Source organism: Pocillopora verrucosa, chromosome 1 (genome assembly GCF_036669915.1).
Source record: "Pocillopora verrucosa isolate sample1 chromosome 1, ASM3666991v2, whole genome shotgun sequence".
Taxonomy (NCBI): domain Eukaryota; kingdom Metazoa; phylum Cnidaria; class Anthozoa; order Scleractinia; family Pocilloporidae; genus Pocillopora; species Pocillopora verrucosa.
In genome coordinates, this window is record NC_089312.1 from 28,513,480 (window position 1) to 28,533,991 (window position 20,512).

The 20,512-nt window shown below is 37.5% G+C and overlaps 2 pseudogenes; both read left to right on the top strand.

Moving 5' to 3' along the window:
• LOC136279073 (uncharacterized) overlaps positions 1-20,512 on the top strand; it is a 59,688-nt pseudogene that overhangs the window by 35,670 nt on the left and 3,506 nt on the right.
• Positions 6,243-8,314, top strand: LOC131790043 (GFP-like fluorescent chromoprotein amFP486; annotated as a pseudogene).

The window sequence follows — 20,512 nt, forward strand, 5'->3', positions numbered from 1 at the left end:
CAGGTCATTCTAAAAGACATGAATATGAAATATGAAATGAAGGGTAGCGTCCATGGACATGACTTTAAGATCGTAGCTGAAGGAAAAGGAAGGCCTTACGAATAAGTGTCTGTAAAAAGACAGACCATGATGAATTATTTCATTATTATGCATCACAATTTATTGTTAAAAAATATGGATAAAATCAAAGCGGAGCTCACAGCGCAAACAGCGTAGTCTCTTAATTATACGAAATAATAGTAACCCATCAAGCCGAGAAAATTTGGACTAACGACCGTACGCCCGAGCGTACAAGGTGCTACTTTTAGCATGCGCGGTCAACTGCATTTCTTAGCCACTACCTAATCGAAGGGCGCTGGAGAAGGTAATGCGCAGGTGCGATTGCGTGCGTAACTTGGATACCCGATTAGTGTGCGCCAGGAAACACCGACTGATGACAATGAGGTGCCCATGCTCGAGTGCTGAGCCTTAGTACAGCTTACCGCGGGCACACGGTTAGGCATTACACAAGGGCTTCACGTGGACTTCACGCGGGCAAGTAGATGCGAAGCAAGTGGATGTTGAGCGGGAATCAAACTGGTGGGGTTCTTGTTGAACAGTAATTCTCAGTATTTTCCAATTGCTTTTTTTTCTGGCTACAGGCACTTTTTGCACTTTGGTTTGATTTTAATGTGGTTATAAAACTTGTTTTTATTGCATAGAGTAGCTGATGTTAATTCAGCAATCAGAGATTATGTCCAGCACAAATTTTAATTGTTGGAGATCTTCAATACATCAATCACCTGAATATAGTAACAGAGGGAAGTGTAATTTGTCACTTCTTACAAGAAAAGATTCTTGATGCTCTCATTGGGTTACTTGGCTCATTTATATTTTCTTACAATCGGTCAAAGGCAATGTTGACTTTTTTTAGAGCAAGCATTGCTTGAAATTGGGCACAGGCAGACTCTTATCACTGTTTCCTCTATTTTCAATGACTTGGCAAATGCCTGCGGTAGTACTTGCTGATAATTTATATTTTGATAATATCTAAAGTAGCAATATGAGTGCATGTATTCTCACATCCACCGGAAGAATACTCTTTGCTGCTCTAAGGCTCTTTGTTTTTCATATGCACAAATCAAACAAGATCTATGTTCTTGTGCAGGAACTGGACCATTTGTTGCCTCTGTCTTATTTTGATAATTTTCTGTACTTTAAATCAGTCTTAATTATAAGCTGCTTTACATTACCACATTTGCTAAGTCATTGAAAAGGGAAGCTTTACTCACAAGTTTCTCTTGGGTGTAATTTCTTGCAATGCTTGCACTGTTAAGAAGTATACTGATTTAGGGAAGAGATCTAGTTTAGAAAATGGTTGAATTAATGTTAAATATGTATGTATGTTATATTCTTTCACATGATGTTTCAAAGTTTGTCTGTTTTATACCACAATTAAGATTTTTAATAACTGTAAAATCAGGTAGCATAAAAGGTTTTTACATAAACAATATCTAGAACCTAATAAATGAGTGTTTGAAAGATAAAGTATGTGGTGTATTTTCATTATTTGAATGTAAGGGGGAAAATCAGCATGGAGAGGAAAGAGCCCTCTACTTCTGAAGTGGCCCACATTGGAGCTGAATTGGCTCTTTTTGAAGGGGCCATTTGTGAGAGGGCTGAAATTTCGGGGGCTGTTTTGGCCCCTATAAATTTCAAAGTGGCCCCTGTATTTTTCAAATTTACCCTTCACATGGTCCAATTTGGCCCCTACAACGGGTTCAATTCAGCCCCAAAATTGGTGCCAAAAACAGTCCCATTTCAATGGGGCTGAATTGACCCTAAGCGAGTGCCAAACTGGACTCACTCGTTTTGGCCCCATTTTTGGGGCCAAATCAACTCTTTTAATTTTACAGTGCACGAGGTCAAGTTGATGTCTTTCTCAAACCGCATTCTGTTTTGTGTGTACAGCCACTGCCAGAGTATATAACGTTGGTATTTAAGGCTTAATTTTGATATCAATGCCAATTCGTCTTAGGGACTTGCCAAAAGGTTGGGTTTTTCTTATGCTGTAGTTAGAAAACATGACGAATTTGCATATCTGCGAAACCGGTTGCGCGACTTAATTCAAATAAATGACTAGCTGCTATCACCAACAGTATGTCAGAATTGATGAGAATGTTTCTTTTAAAAAATCCTTCGTTCTCAAAACGGTGAGTAGAATAAACTCTGAGCGTAATTGCACGTGGCTTGTTTACATTCAATGAATAACCAAAAATCATCCCATTGCAACTAATTTGCTTAAAAATCAAGACGTGTATGTTAAATCAAAAATATATTCACTGTATTAGGAAACTTTCTGAGCGATAAATGTTCTTTAACTGTTTTCTTCTGATCGGTGAAGTCAAGTCCCATATACAGCCAGGTCATTACGGGTTGATTTTTTTTTTCCTTGACCGTCTATTACCCTCATTTTTTTTATTTATATGATCTGTTCATCTTTGAACAAACGTTGTTCATAGTAAATGGTAACCTCTGAATCGAGGTAACACTGGAGATATTAGTTTACTAAGTTGGGGTAAATTTTTCATTGCTCGAGGCGGCCTGAAGCTACCTTAGAACCTTGGAATCATATGTTGCTAAAACCAGATATTTGCCTTATATTTTTTAATAAGTGTTAATAGGAAGGGAAGATCGTTTCATGAATATCACGAGATTTTGAGAAATCTTTACCATACGACTCGAGTTGAATTCAAAAGATCACCTTCGATCCGCCATTTTGACGGGCAATTATGGGCAGCCCAAGTGCACTTTTCCCTTTTTTTGCCAAGCAGAAATAACCGGAACTTTTTCGTCTCCATTTCGTGATTAAGACCCTAAAGCAAGATTTCATGCCAAATTTAGCCAAATCGAAGGAATGAAGTGGCTGACAAAAGTTCGAAAGTTACAGACTACCGCATTGAAGGGTCCAAAGCTAATTTCGTCGCTTGAAAGAGCTTCATTCATTCATTGTTTTCGAATAGATTCTCATTAAGCATGTTTAATATTCATTTTGAGCCCCAAAAGGTATGTCTCGATCGCTACAGACAGAAAACAATCTTAAAAGTTTTTAAAGCCTTGCAGCCGAATTCTACGGAAACTTTTCAGCAAAGTGAAACTGCATGCGTTATCTTATATACGCACGGCCACCTTGGTGGCTCATTAGGAATTAGCTAGGACTTACGCGCACCCGCCTTACAACGTGACCTAGACTTAATTTTGTTAGCGTAGTCTAACTTACAAAACTATGATAAAAGGTCATAAGCATTAAAAAAAATAAAGATAAACACTATCTTTTCTACAACATTCTTCGTGGGAACTACTTGATTTCGTAAATTTTAATTCCTATTAAAATGAAACAGAAGTTTTAAATTTTGTAACATTAAAGTAATCATTCGATTTCTTCTTCTTAGATTTTAGACTGTTTACAACAATTTGTTGGGGTTAGGGTTAGTGATCCAATTTTGTCAAACAAAGGCGCATTGGTGGATGTTATCAACAAATTTCAATTCTTCTTTTAATTGAAATACCACTTGAATAAGGTTCTATCTAATTGGTCAAAGTTTTGCCGAAGTCAAGGTCAAAAAAAAAAACAAAAAAAACAGTGACCCTAGAGGGCAGCACACCGACAAATTTCCTTTCTTATTTGAATTAAAATACCACTTGGATAAAGCACTATTTAATTAGCCAATGCTCTGCTGCAGTCAAGGTGTGAAAATAGAAACAGGGACCCTCGAGGGCAGTACACGTACACAAATGATTACATAATCAGATGATTTGGTTTTTGTTAAACTGAGTCGAAAACGTGACTTGGCTGAAGAAGGACTAATACTCGAAACGTTCTGTAGAGTGGTTCCTGGGTTAAAAATTCACTTATCAACTCAGTCGATAAAAGCAAATATCAAATAGCTTAATTAAAGAAAGAGCCCTAATGAAGCAAGAGGTCCACTAACGGCAACGAATATTGCTGTTACGTCCACGAAATTAGCTGCTCTTTAGCAGTGAAAACGATTTAGGCAACTCTGGTACTTGCGGCATTTAAATGAAAACAACTCTCTGCAAAGTCAATGGTAGAGACTAGTTACAACGTGATATGTTTGCCATTATCACTCTTTGCCACGTGCGGGACTGTGACTCCAGATTGCAGAAACACTCTTCATTTGTTTTAAAGGTTAATTTCATATTATCGTTTGAAGAAATATCAAGGAAATGACTATATAAATATATGACTTTCATATATTCTTAACCATTGAAATACGATTAACTTTCAAGAAGGTACCTCAACAGAATTTGGGAAAAATACTGAATTTTCAGGAGTTCACGGTATCTAGTTTTTTCCCTATCCGCCTTCCTCTCAGCACAGGTCGACCACACTATGTGTTCGTGGTTAATAATTGTTGACAATCTATGAGGTTTATCAATAAAGCTCTGAAAATTACATTTCGGTCTGAATATCTCAATGGAGTTAAATGAAATGTTAACCGACGAACTTTTAATTTTTTTTTAAGCTTTAAGCCTTCGTAGGCCGTTTATAGCATGCAGACCGTTTCAAATCCGACCAAAAGTAGTTTCGTTAAAAGACGTTTCATACGGCCCATGATGGCTAAAAAATATATACAAATGCACAGATAAACATATCATTTAACTTTATTGAGATCTTCAGACCTGAAATGTAATTTAGATATGAAATTTTAAGGGCTTTATTCATAACCCTCATATATTTTTTTGGTGTCATATCAACAATTATTAACCACAAACAAATGGCGTGGACTGCCTGTGCTGAGAGGGACGCGAATGGGGCAAAAAACTAGACATCATGAACTCTTGAAAATTCAGTATTTTTCCCAAATTTTGTTGAGGTACTTTTTCTTGAAAGTTAACTGTATTTCCTCAAAATTTCTTCAAACAACAAAGTGAAATTAACCTTTGAAACACATGAAGAGTGTTTCTGCAATCTTGAGTCAGAGTACCGCACGTGGCAAAACTGATTATGCTAAACGTTTCACGTTGCAATTAGTTCTACCATTGACTTTGCAGATAATTATTTTCATTTCAGTGCCACAAGTACCAGAGTTGAGTAAATTGTTTTCACTACTAAAGAGCAGCTAATTTCGTGGACGTAGTAGTAATATTCGTTGCCGTTAGTGGACCCCTTGCTTCATCAGGGCTCTTTCTTTAATTAAGCTATTTGATATTTACCGTTATCAACTGAGTTGATAATGTGAATTTTCACCCATGAGCCATTCTAAAGAAGACGTTTCGAGTGTTAGTCCTTCGTCAGCCAAATCACGTTTTCAACTCAGTTTAACAAAAACCAATTTATCTGATTATGTAATCATTTGTGTACGTGTACTGCCCTCGAGGGTCCCTGTTTCTTTATTCACACCTTGACTGCAGCAGAGCATTGGCTAATTAAATAGTGCTTTATCCAAGTGGTATTTTAATTCAAATAAGAGAGGAAATTTGTTTACAGCATCCATTAGAGCGTCTCTGCTTGACGAAATGGATTACTAACTAACAAATTGCATAGCCTATAAACAGTCTCAAATCTAATAAAAATGAATCGAATGATTACTTTTATGTTACAAGATTTGAAACCTCTTTCAAATTTTACTTAAACTCGAAGTTTACGAAATCAGGTAGTTACCACGAAGAATGCTGTAGAAAAGATAGTGTTTATCTTTATTTTTCATGCTTATAACCATTTATCTTAGTTTTGCACGTGAAACTAGAGTAACAAAGTATATGCTACGTTTTGATGCAGTGCGCGCATAAGTCCTAAGTAATTCTAGTGAGCCACCGCGGTGCGTACATATATTGACGTGTGTAGTTTCACCTTGCTGAAAAGTTTCCGTAGAATTTGGCCGCGAGGCTTCAAAACTTTAGATATTGTTTTTCCGTCCGTAGTGATCGAGACACACTCTTTGGCGCCCAAAATGATTATTAGATATACTAAATGAGAATCTATTCGTAAACAATGAATGAATGAAGCTTTTTGGATACCTGGACGATATACGCCCAGTAAGCATGAACCAATTGTTAAATATCACATGATGGTTCACGTGGCATCATCATCAATGAACTTCTGTTTGTTCTATCCTACCTTTTAACATTAAGCCACCCTAACACTCCAGACAGTTCAGCATAGTCGGCGACTGAGTGAACTACAACAGACCATCTCAACTCGCGATCCAGTTTTGAAAATCAAGCGGTTTATCCTCAACATGTCTCTTTCAAAGTGGGTTAGTGAATTCTTGAAAAAATATGGTGATAAACTTAATTACGCTGATATGACTTTTCCAGTAACGATAAGATAAATGAATAAAGTAGAAAATAATAATAATATACGAATTTATGCCTTTGGCTACGAAAATAAAAGTGTGTTTCCTTGATATATTTCAATATTCTTCTTTTAAATTTATTAAGGCAATTCTTAAAAAAAAAGGCGTAAGCTATATCTTAATAGTAGAAGGCGTTTCTTTGCTTTTACTTATTCAGGTCATTCCAAAAGACATGAACATGAAATTTGAAATGAAGGGTAATGTCATCAGACATTACCTTGAGGTCGAAGGTGAAAGTAAAGGAAGACCTTACGAGTAAGTACCTCCTAAAAAGACAGACCACGATGGATAATTTCACTGCAATTTATTTTTCAACACGGAGTTGAATAAGATCACAGTCTTCAGATAAAGGCCTGATATCAAAGTATCAATGATTTTGGGAAATAATAAAAAATGAGTAAAGACTTTTTTGAAAAGCAAAGTGAACAATATCAAAGATTCATAAAAAGATTTTAAATCATAACCTATGATCTTGTTTTTATTCGAGTTTGTGAATTACCTACAGTCTATGACAGCGACTTTTTCGTCTGCTTCCATAATCAGATGAGGTTGAAAGGCTACTGCGGAGCTCAGTCACAGCTAGATTCATTTGCGATACAAATTACCGACAGTCTCTGACATCGACTTCTTCATCCGCTTCCAGAACCAAGCGAAGTGTAAAGCAACTTCAAATTAACGTATAAAATCTCAGTCACAGGTATTTGCCATATTTTAATTTCTCACCACTTAACATGAAAGGTTATGCAATATTTTACTTAAGTTTGAATTATCATGTGCATCAAATATTTGGTTCTTCCTAATTATCGTGTATTTCAAGTCATAGATGAGCTGTTTCTGAATATAATTTCCAACACTCTTATCATCTTATTTTAGAGGAGTACAGAAATCCACTTTTTGGGTAACCAAGGGAGGACCCCTTCCATTTTCCTTTGACCCACTGTCGACAGTGTTCAAATATGGAAACAGATGCTTTACTAAGTATCCTGCCTGCATGCCAGACTATTTCAAACAAGTATTTCCTGCTGGAATTTCCTTTGAGATGAGGATGGAGGTGTTGCCACAGCCAGTGGGCACTTTAGGTATAAAAGTGATGATTAGTATAGGATTGATATAATACTCATTAAAAGAAATCTTCAAGGTCATTTTTTTTCACGGAGAAGGTAGGGCCCTTTTTGAAAGTGTAACTTAGCTGTGATTCTCCCGAGAACGCTAACTGTCTAGCTACAGGGGAGCAACCTACACAAAAAGTATAGTGACCACAGAATATGCAAACTACTGCATTTTTATATAGACATTTGTGAGTAAATGGTTTTAGTTTGAAAAACGTCGCAGCGGAAATGACAAAATCTAAAAAAAAAAAAAATGGCGCTAATATACTACAGAGCTCATTGTACTCTAGGTATGTAAAAGGGTAATTTTACATATTTTTATTGATATCTCAAATTTTCTTTATTCTACAGTATTGAGGACAATTTATTTGAGCACATATCCATGTTTCATGGCGTTAACTTTCCCGCAAACGGACCACAATGGAAAAGAGGACAATTGGCTGGGACCCGTTCTCTCAGAAAATGACCGTCTCCAACAACATATTGAGAGGTGATGTGACTATGTTCCTACAACTCAAAGGAGGCGGTTAATGTTTCATACTTCTTACAAGTACGTATTCTGTTTCCGTAATAGCTCCAACGTTGGAATATCATTCCTTTTGAGCATTTGGATCTCATCTTCTGTGTTTTACAGGATAAAAGCAACTGAAGAGAACGATGAGATAAAAAGGGAACGTAAAACACATATCTTGTGTTTTTATAAGAATTTTTTCCTTTGCACAGAACAAAGGAGCGGTCACACTGCCTCCGAATCACGTCGTAGAACATCATATTGTGAGGACTGAAATTGAAGACAGAAAGGTCCTTCTGGAAGAAACTGCTGTGGCTCAAGTTAACCCTTTGTGACGGAGGTGGAAGTATTTTTACCTTTTTACTTCTGACGTTATTGCTACACGAATCAGGTCAGTTGAAAAATTCAAATAAAAATAAAAAAAAACCTTGATATGATGAACTGTGAAGTGTCATCCTCTCTATTCGTACAGCCATGAATACTCCCTTAGACTTAAAAATGAGTACAACAATGCCACAAGAACAAGCGCTGGCTCTATCTTTTCTACTACATGCGAGCACCTATGGGAGTGGAAATACAGTATAGGCAGCAATATTCCTTGCTTTTTCCCGGGATCGGGTGAAAAAATCTCCTACTTCATTAGGGCCATTCAGCCGACCTCCACAGCACTTATCAAGTAGACTGAATGTTTCAGAAGTGAAGAGAACTTTTCGTCTTCTTTGGGCTAAACTTACATTGTCTCCTGCTTGCTAAAAGTTAAAAGATAATTCCTTAAATGTATTTTGATCCGACAGAGTGCATTTGAATGGGCTTGACCGCAAAACTGTTTCTTAATGAAAGAGGCGGTCAACGATCTCATGTCATTTGAAGAAATAGTTGAAAATAACTGATCTGTTATTCTCCTCTTATTTTTCTCTGATCCGATTCAACATACATTGAATAATATTTCTACTTGGATCAACCGAGAGGGTTCATTAGAGTACTAAATATTAGTGCGGATAAGATAATGGCATTGGGCTTTTCAAAACTGTTTTGACGAAATAGTTATCAGTTCTGTCATTTTATTGCACAAAGTGTCAAAGCTACGCATCCTAAAATTCTTCCTCAGCTAAAAGAAAAAGAGAAAGGGAACAATTTCACGCTACTTGAAAAGATAGTTGAAAAAAACTGATTAATATTCTCTTCTTATTCATCTAGGTCTGTAACAAGATTTGATATAAGTTGAGGAAGATTTCTTCGGTGAAAAGAGTGATTTTCTATTACACAAATTATTCAAACTACGCACCATAAAACTTTGGTTACTCAAGAATAGTGAGAGCGATCGTTTATTTCAAGCTAAAAGCTCGTAATATGTCGAGTTAAGTCGCCTGCTTTTATAAAAAACCGATTGAAGCATCGCAAAAAAAAGGCAGAGTTCATAAATCAAAAAAGAAAATTTGTGACCCTCCACGCGAAAAATGGAATAAGGCACGCTAAGTGTCTTACCAATCCCATGGATATAGTCTGGACATGACTCTATTTCGACTTCCGGTGTTGACGTTGCCGTTCTCCCCAACAAGTGCCGGACGTCATTTAGCTGCTTTTCCATTCGCGATCAAAACACCTGGGATTTGCGTAAATTGTGCACTCGTATACGAGATAATGCTATCTGGGATGATTTCAGAAGTTCTTTTCAGGATAACCACGTCCTCTTTGTTTTATGCCATGTATTTATGAAAATTTACCGCTAAATTTACGCTGGACTTCCGAAAGTTTCTGAAATTGAAAGACGATCGTGAACAAGCGATCCAAGATTTCTGTTAGTGGAGAGTGTTAGGGAGCCAAGAAATGTCGTAAAATTGAATGCACGCCAAGGAGAAAATTTCATATATGTATTCAATGCGCAATACCGGCGACGATGCCTTTGGCATCAATATTAGAGTGCAATTTTAAAAAATCAACTACGATGCTAAAAAAATAAGAAAATGACAACTTACGATTTGTGGCCAACTGTGTTCTTGAATTGAATCCTCGCTAACATTAACAGCGTCAGCAAAACCGACTAACACGGTGTATGGAAACACGGCAGTTACATATTTATCTCTTATAACTGCGATTTCCTTTTCGATGAAAATCCCATATTACGAAATCTTTGAGGGCATTAGGCAGCCCACAGAACAAAGCGAACCGTCACAAAGTGCTGTTTCCGGCTCATATAAGGAATGCACAGTTCCTTAACAGCTAATTGGTACATCGAAACGAGTGAGGTGGTCATCCATTCAGTAACTAGATGTACGACACAATGGTTTATATTATGCTTAGGGCATATACTCACCGCAGTTTTATAAAAAGGAAGGATCTAAAGATTTATATATCGTTAGCACGTTCCTGTTTAAACTGGGAGGCGAGGATAGGAAAAGGAAGTCTGAAAAACGTTAAATTTTTTACACGAAGCTATTTCCGATATAATTTTTGTGGGAAAAAAATAGCCTGTTTCAAATCCCGTAGTCTGCATATTCTCTTGTCATTATGCTTTTTGTGTAGTTTTGTTCTCCTGTAGTTAGACAGGAAGCGTTCTCGGGAGAATCACAACTCAGTTAAACATAAAAAAGGGCGCTCCCTGCTCCGTGTAAAGAATATGACCTTGAAGTTTTCTTTTAAAAAGTATTTCCTCAATTCCAAACTAAACATTACTTTTATACCTAATATGTCCACTGGCTGTGGCAACACCTCCATCCTCGAGTGTAAATGTCCTTTCATACGACATTCCAGCTGGAAATGCTTGCTTGAAATAGTCGGGCATGTCGGCAGAGTATTTAGTGAAGCATCTGTTTCCATATTTGAACGCTGACGACAGTATGCCAAAGGAAAATGGGAGGGGTCCTCCCTTGGTGACTCAGAAAGTCGACCTCTGTATTCCTCTAAAATAAGATGATAACAGTGTTAAAAACTATTTTGAAAAACGGCTCATGTATCACCCGAAATACACAAAAATAAGGAGGACCAAATATTTTATGCTCATGTTAATTCAAACGTAAGTAAAATACTGCATAACCTTTCATGTTAGTTGTGAGAAATTAAAGTATTGCAAATGATTTTTGGCGTGACTGAGCTTTACAGTAGCCTTTACACCTCGCTTGTTTCTTGAAGCAGATGAAGAAGTCGATGTCAAAGACCGTAGGTAATTTGCAAACTCGAATAAAAACAAGCCTATAGTTTATGACTGAAAATCTTTTTATGAATCTCTGATCTTGTTCACTTTGCTTTTCAAAAAAATTTTGAATCTCTTTTTGATAATGTCAAAAAATCATTAATGCCGTGATATCAGACCCTGATTTGACGACAGCGGCATGATCTTGTTAAACTCTGTGGCTAAAATAAATCGTAATGCATAGTAATGAAATAATTCCTTGTGGTCTGTCTTACACTTACTCGTAAGGCAGTCCTTTCCCTTCTCCTTCGATCCCAAAGTAATCTCCATTGACACTTCCTTTCATTTCAAATTCATCTTCATGTCCTTTAGAATGACTTGAATAAGTAAAAAGGATAGAAACTATTATTTTCTACTGACACCAATATTTCAAAGACCTAAGCTCGCTTTTATTTTCCAGTGAATTATTTGCTCACTATCTATAGATAATTGATTTCTACTATTAAGATACAGCTTATGCCATATTAAATTAACACAACGCGCCTCCCACCATTTGGCTCTATATATAATTATCCTACTCTTTGACCTTCTTTTAAAATATTTCCATGGACTGCAATATTTCCTTGCATCAGAAAAAAACACTGCACTGAATTTAGCCTCAAGGTGACTTGGAAGCTTAAAGACATGCAGAATGAATTAAACGAGCCATAACTGACACATGAAGACAGGTTAATTAGCTCATATATCGACACACTTCAACGGCATTTTTCTGTCCTTGGTATGTGGCGCGAAATAAAGCGATCAAGTTCAGTCTATTACTGACTTTTGCCTGATAGAATTTTCTCCACATGGTGTCATTACTGAGGTGGACTCTTTACCGATTATCAGTACGTGGGAAAGGTGGAGGATTCTTCGGGGGGAGGGGGAGGGAGAACTACGTTGTTTTAAAGGGGAACGGAAGGGATCAGTCGTCACCAACAAAGTATAAAGGGGGAACTGTACAAAAGTGACTGCTGATTAATTATATTCACCCATAAAGCTGAACTTCACTCGGCGGCGTGTTGTGAATCATATTGATGAAATATGGTTTTGTGATCTGGTTTACATCCAACAGTTCAGCAAATGATATATATCTTCTGTGGTGTGTCAGATATTAATGAGCTCTATTTTTATCGAGATTCTTCACAGCTCGTGTAGCCAGCTCACGAATGTTCTTGTGACTTCACAGATCCACTGAATTCGATTTCTCGTCGTTCTGGAACTTATGGGAAGTTAAAATGAGCAACAGCTATTCAATGATGTTAATTTTGAATGTTTTCCTATTTTCGTTAGTTTATTTAGTAGGAGGGCCATGGAGAAATTTTCACCTATTTGAAATAGATATTAGCCTTCATCGTTTGAGTTTTTTTTTAACATCACGAAATATTGCACATGTTGAGAGCGTGGTGATTGAGCAGACAATATGGCATTCTTCACCAGTTGTAAGACACTCCTGAGTAATACAAGAACCAATAAACATTACAAAACTGAAAAGAAAGAAACCAAAGATAACGCTCTCGACCGCTGCTTTAGTAGAACAAGCTTGCCATGTAAGCATTTAGTTGGACAATTTCGCTCATTCATAACTGAAGCAAAGTCATATTAAGATGATACCGTTAGTGGAGAGAGTTTACTGGGAAAAGATATGTCGCAAAATTCAATCCACGCCAGGGAGAATATTTCATCTATTCTTACGTGATACCGACGAAGATGCATTTAGTATATGTATATCAGAGTGAAATTTCAAAAACTTCTCCCACGATACCAAAAAGAATGATAACTTACAATTGGTAGCCAATTGTGTTCTTGAATTGAATCCTCGCAATAGCAACAGCGCCAGGAAAACTTACTAACACAGTGTATGCAAACACGGCAGTTACAGATTTCTCTCAAATAACTGCGAATTAATTTTAGATAAAAATCTTACATTGCACAATCTTTAAGGGGGTTAGGCAGCCCACAAGAACAAAGCGAACAGTCAAAACAGTGTAGGGTCTTGCTCAAATTAGGAATGCGTAGTTCCTTAACAGCTAATTGACTGCATCAGAACGATTCAGCTGGTCATCCATTCCATAACTAGTTTTACGACTCAATGGTCTATATCATGCTTGAGGCATATTCTCACCGCAGTTACGTGAAAAGAAAGGGTCTAAAGAATAACATGTCTGTTGGCACGTTCCTGTTTAAACTAGGAGGCGAGGATGGGAAAAGGAAGCCTAAAAAATGTTAATTATCACATGAAAGGAATTTATGATATAATTTTTTTGTTGTATCACCTTCAGTTCTTGATCTTTGGAAGATCAGATTCAATGCTGAAGATAAGGAAAAATCATGAGTTGACATGGAGAATAAGCTCAATTATGTTTATGAAAACAAATATGGGAAACAATTGGATCATAAGATTCCCTTGGATCACCGACTGAATACCTCCTCTGAACATGCTTGCTCTGTCATTCTCCGCAGTCAAGAGTAGGTCCTCATGGAGCTTGAGCAGATCATAACCATCAGTGTTCTGAGCGATTTCTCCTGCGAATTTCTCAGTCAACTTGTCAACAAGACCTCTTGCGACATTTTTCACGGTATAATTTTTTGCGGGAACACTAACTGCCAAGTCAAGGATGAGTGAAAGAGATCCTTGCAAATGGACAACTCCGCCATCAAACTTTGGAACTAGGACTCTGAGAGCTTGAACTGGAGATGCCGTAATAGGGTTAAATGTTACTCTGTGAATTGTGCAGTCAGCCTTGAGGACATTTGACGTCTTTTTTTCGAAATTTGGGTTGGTTTTTTTTTACTGATTTCCATTTTAGAATAATAGATATTTTATTTTAAAATGGATGATTTTGGAGATACTGATACTCTTTTGGAACACAATGACAGTGATGATGAAAGAAATATAAGAAAAAATTTTCAACCAGATTATAATTCAACTCCAGGGCCATCAGGTGAAGAAATTCCAATGACCAAAATGAACAAGGGACAAAAGAAAGCATCGGAAAATTCTGAAATATCTTTCATTGAAGGTGATACAACTAATTAATGAGTCTGAACTTCGAACGAGAATGCATTGTGTTATGAGTAATTGTTGTTGTAAATATAAGCTTCTAGAGATCTCCAGACTGCTTGGTCATGCTGACATGAGTATCATAGAGCTTTCTAGAACATTTCATCGAATTACGAGGCTATTACGTAATTTTTGTGTATTAGGGTTCGTTATACACTACTATAGAGTAACAAGAGCACAGCCCAAGTGCTCTACACAAATGATTTCTTAGAATACGACAAACTTAGTTACATACAATGCACTAACCAATAGAATAAAGATTATGTAATAGCTAAGGTATTTATCCAATAGGAACAAACACAACATTCCCCCACACTTATTTCTAAGGCTTGCTAATCACTTACTTAAATCATTATGTATTAAATTCTAAACGCTGCGGTGCTTTACGTTGTCGAGTTGGATAGCGTGGTTGGGGTCGATATTGCGCTGTCGCGGCTGCCTGCGTATTCGCGTTGTTGCTTCTTTCGCTACCTTTGGTTTCATTTGGATTTAGCGTGGCGTTCTCCGCGGTTTGCGTTTGCGGAGGCGTTACCGGTTGGATATCAACGATCTCGTTTGAAGGTGTTACACTAATCTCTGGTTTACTATCTTGGTTCCTTCAATGCTTTTGATGCACTAAGTCAACATAGCCTTCCAGAATTGTTCTTCGACCAGAACTTTATAAGAGACGGGACCGGTTTGCTACGTAACGGTGCCATCAAGCCATTTCGGCTCACCTCGGAAGTTTTGCACCAAAACTTCTTCACCAAGGTGAATTCTCTTCCTTTACTACTCTTATCGTGTTCGGCCTTCTAATCCGTTTGCCTGTCAAATACTTTGCGACTGAGATCAAGACGCATTAAGTCTAACCTCGTTCAGTCTTAATCGACGATTTAGGAATAACTCGGCTGGTGTGTGGCCTATATTACTATTTGGTGTCGTTCAGTAACTGAAAATAAATCACGCAAGACTTTGCTTAATCGAATCGCTGCCCTCTGCCTTAAAAAATTGCTGAAACGTTTAAACGAAACGCTCTGCTTGGCCGTTGGATCGAGGGTGATACGGAGCAACAAGCGTGTACTTGATGCTGTTTGCTTTCATAATTTTACAGAATTCTTCCGAAGTGAACTGTGTACCGTTGTCGCTCACGAGTTGCTGTATAATGACATACCGAATAAACATATCGCGAAGCTTTGTGATGTCGCATCAGTGGCGATACTGGGCATTATCTCTACTTCAAACCATTTTGAGTGGCTATCGACGACATTTTACATTTTACCCATAAATGGACCTGCAAAATCGATGTACACTCTCTGCCACGGCAGTTTGTGGTGAAGGTTGGGGCTTGTTACTTGACCTCTGACGGTTGTCCCATTTCTATAAGACTGTGGCTGTCTCTGTCGAGTTTAGGCCACCAAACGTGAAGTCGCGCGTGTGACTTCATACGGACAATACCTGCGTGCCCTGTGTGTAATTCGTATAACATACGTTCGCAATTTTTTTTCTCGATCGCATGCATTCCTTGCGCATCTATTCGATAACCTAGATATTCAACGGTAGGCTGCATGAATTTGCACTTGCTAAGTTTAAAGTTCAAGCCAGCGCTTTCCAACCTCGCTGAGACTTAATTTAGGTGAACTAAATGCTTTTGATCATTTCTCCCCGGTACTAAAATATCGTCCACCCTACAAACGACCATTGGTATACCCTAGAATACTTGCTCAATTCTTTGATTGAAGGATGGTTGACGCGGAGGATACCCAAAAAGGTAAACGAGTGAGTCTCTATAAACCATTGTGAGTATTTATGGTTACATACTCCCTACAATCCTCATCTAAAATAATTTGTTGGTAAGCCCTAGATAAATCTAGCTCGCTGAATTTTTTCTCCCCACTTTATTCAACAAAAAACTCTTCGGGATTTGGTAACGGGTGTTGGTCAACCTCCAAAACGGAATAGACGGTCACTTTATCATCCCCACAAACTCTAATTGAATTATCCGGTTTAACGAAAGGAGCTATCGGTACCGCCCATTCTGAGTAGCGCACCTTTTTTACTACTACCAAGTTTACTAAGCGATCTAATTCTTCCTCAATGGCTCCTTTTAAAGCATTTGGAGCTTGGCACGGTTTGAAAAACTTCAGTTTGATTTGGGCTTGACGAATAATTTACCTTACACGCCTTGCATAGTGCCCAACTCGTCCATTAATACTGATTGATGTTTAGATAACACGCCATCTAAATCTGGTACAATTCCTGCCACAATAATGTTCTCCCATTTGAACCGCTGTTGTCTTGGAAGATTTAAGAGAACTAAGTAAATGACTACCACAGATCTGTCATTTCGCCTCTTAAATGGTTGAAACCAGTCCACATTGATTGCAAATGCAAGGTTTCTGGGTGCATTCAGAGAGTCATTTCCTCTGAACTTTAGAAAGTCTCTCCAGATGCTGCCATCATAAACATCTGCCACAATGGTCTCATCTACTTGATTTTTACGCCACTTTTCACACATTTCAGGAACTCCAGGCCTTTTACGTAATCCTTTAACTTGATCAATCACACTATTAAAACAGTAAATTTTGGGTGGATAAAAGCGCACTTTACCACTGCCTGAGATCACTTTTCTTGCCAATGCTGTTCCACACTCCCTGACATGGCCTTTGTTGAATGGTTTGTGGCTACAGATATTTGAAACAATCTGACCTCCAAAAAAGTGATGCACATTTTGGGCAGACTGCAAACTTGACGAAGTTATCACGCTCTAAGTTAACAAACTTTCGAAGTAGGTACAGTGAACTTGGAAACATAAGGGCCAATTGGGAAAGGTATTCACTACTGTAATTGATCCCCTTCACATGCAAAAACTGGAACATAAAATATAACAACCACTCAAGGCCATTATCACTTATTTTGCAAGTTGCTTGCCCAAATAACAAAAAGTAAATAAACCATTGAAGTAATATTATCAGTGTCTGTGTAGATGATGATCTGTGTCGGATTGGTTCTGACAGAGGTTCATCATTTGCCACATCTTCTAAAAGATCATCCACATCCTCATACCATACTTCAGGATCTTCATCATCACTGCAACCGCTATCACTACAATCTCTGTCACTTTCACTTTCAGATCCATCAGTGTGAGAAGAATTGGACTCCAAACAAAAACAAGAGAGAAATTTTCATTCATGATAGTAATGTTAATGTGTCTCTGTACCTGAGTAGAAGAAAATTATGTACAATACATGTACCATACATAAAAAGGATCCTTAATGTAAGAAGCATTTTCCTCTATGAAACTTTTAACAATATCAAACCTCTAACTTGATAAATATACACCTCCAACACAAAGTGAAAAAAAAATATTATAATTCTTCCAAAACACATCACTTAATAAAGGACATTTAATAAATTAAGTTGTTTGTCAGGTTAATTTGTTTCCAATAATTTTAAATTAATTGTTTTTCACATGATTACACTAGTAAAATAAACCAAATAAGCTAAAGTATGTTGAAATCATATTAACCTGAAAACAATTTTACCTGTAACATATACCTGTAGCTAGCACATAAAGATACATATAGAACCTACCTCATCAGATGTATTTCCTTCCAAATCACCACTCACTGCACTTAAAAACTCTCTGTCGTCACCCAAAATATCCTCAAAATCATTATCTTAGGAACCTGTCCAAGCAAAAGTGTGTCGAGTCACAAAGAGTTTAAAAGTACATGTACTTATCATGTGATAAAAATTGCACTTGTGTGCTGATATGCAGATTGGCTTTTGCAAACAATTTCTTGAAAGGTATCACAATATGTCTAAATGATAGTCTTTTCAGACTAAGTTATCCCAGGCAGGTACAGAACAAAAATATATTATTTTTTGGTACCTCTTAAAAGTATATTTATCACTGCTGCCAGTTTTATAGGGAGGAATTATTATGCCCCCCTTACCAAACAGAATTATACTCTATCTCTATCAATGAAAATTAGCCAATGAGGACGTGAGGATGTCTGCAGTGAAAATTTTACTGGGCTAGTACAGTTTGAGAGTCATTCACCCAAATGATGAGTGCTGTCAAAATTTAGTTTTCAACAATTAGGTATTGGAAGGCCGCACTCCCTTTTTTACCTGTTAAAGTTCAATATTTTTTTCTAGTGTAAAACTATAAATCATACTCAGAGCCCTTTAGTTTCTGTTTGGCTATCTAGAAAGGGGCCAGGAAAAGAGGAGGGGGGGGGGGGGGGGAGATTACGCAACAGAAAGCAAATACACGTAATTTGTAATGGCAATTTACAGGAGTCCATTTTGAATAGGTAAACAAATGATTTCTAGTGCAATTTGGACTAAATAAGCACGAGAAAAGTAAAGACTAACAAAATTGCACAAGCCCGTGGGGTGAGTGCAATTTGTGGTCTTTGAAAATTTAAAGTGCTCATTTATTCCAAATTGCGCGAGCAAAATCATGTGATTACGTTTTAATAATATTCATGGAAAAATACGAGATAGCTTATCATAATTATGCAGAAGCAAAGTGCGCTCATCAAGTGCAGCATAGGTTATTCAAACCTTGTAAGCGATATTCTGCGTTCGGTCAAAATAACCACGAACGATCAAAACGATAAAATACACTGTTATTTTGTTATTTAAAAAGTTCAAAGTCCGGCTAAACAGTTCAAGGAATTGTTCATTCTGGTGTTTTTCTTCTTTGCACTGAATTAACCCTCTTCCGCATTGATCTACCTTAAAACTGCATCCATCTTAACCAATCAGAACTGATTAATTTTTTCATGTATCTCCTAAGGTCTGAAATCATACATGTGATTTCATGTCGAACGAGCGCGCAATCACAAATGGTCATTTTATCTACCATGCAGAGAATTGGTGGTACGGCACTGCTTCCTCAGATGCTTTGAACTTTACTTCGTGTTATCTATTGATTAAAATTACTGTATGACATACCTTGAGTAGATTTAACTGCCTCAAGATCCTCATCGCCAGAAGAACCCGATGCCCACATTTCTCCGCGCGGCTCATGATCCTAACATGGCTTTGGTCTCTTTGCCCTGAGTTCCAAATGCTCAACTTCAGTTTTAGTTATCCGGCGTTCCCTATGCACATTGTAATAAGCCTTGCGATGTTTCCAGAAAGCTGCCCTAGATAAATATCCATCGTAGTGCCCACACAACAGTCTACTTTGCTTTCGCAAGTGGGAAGACATCTTTGCAGCCTAAACAAGCTAAATTACAGTCTAATTGTTGTTTAAAAGCCTACAGGGTTGCCGCTGCCGCCATCTAGATTTCTTTCGGTACGCTTTGTCGGTGATTTCTGACGGCGTTCCGCGTCCTTTTCCCTTTTCAATGTAATTGTAGGGTCTTAGATAGGCAGGACTTCCATTTGGTATCCAGAGTTTTGTTTTAGTCCCAAAAGGATTACATTGTTTACAAAATGGTTTTTGCTGAGCTTGCCATATGCAATATTTTATCTTTTTCATTGGGTTTATTAAATAAAATTTTTTAGGCTTGTCAGCTGATGCTAATCAGGAAGCCACCAAGAGGGTAATTGAGGCAGTGGTGGCTGATCACAGTGGATCCGATAGGTCCCTTTGGTCAGAAGCTAAGATGAAAGGTACCTGTACCTGTAGTATAGTCTGCTGCTGGGGTTGTTGAAAGCCCTACGAACAATCAAAAAATACATACTTTAGAATTAAATTTCTCTCTTTTAGCATAGAGTTTTGATAGGGCATATGTGTGTCTGAAAGAGCTGTGCTTGGAGACAACAACTAATTGATGATTGCAATCTATCATGTGAGTCATTGGTCATTGATATCCAATATTATTCAACTGGCATTGAGTTTTATCAACTGATATCACTTATCATTGATTGATTTTACTTCAAATGGTTGGTGTCATTAAAGTCTATTTACTAGGGCTTTAAATAGGTGATAAAGCTTTTATGTACAAATACCATTGGTGTGTACTTTTTATGGGAAGGTGCTGCTGCCACGTATTTGAAGAGTCTCTGTGATGCTTCCACAAGAGCAAAGAAAGGCAAGCAAGATGCACACAGAAATCTCTGCAGGAAGCAGGGAAGAATGAGAGAAGTAGGTTGCCATAATGTTATGTATATAGATATATATATAAAATTGTTACTAGAACTCTCAGGCCAATAAAGGTGCACCGCGCCAGGAGGATCAATAAAGATTCGCAGTCCAAACCTCACAGCAAACACTAACCTAGAGAGTTAAAGAATATGCGAGGATGAGCAACTTCTGACATAAAAAAGATAAAAAATTTAATAAAAACGTTTCGGTCAGAG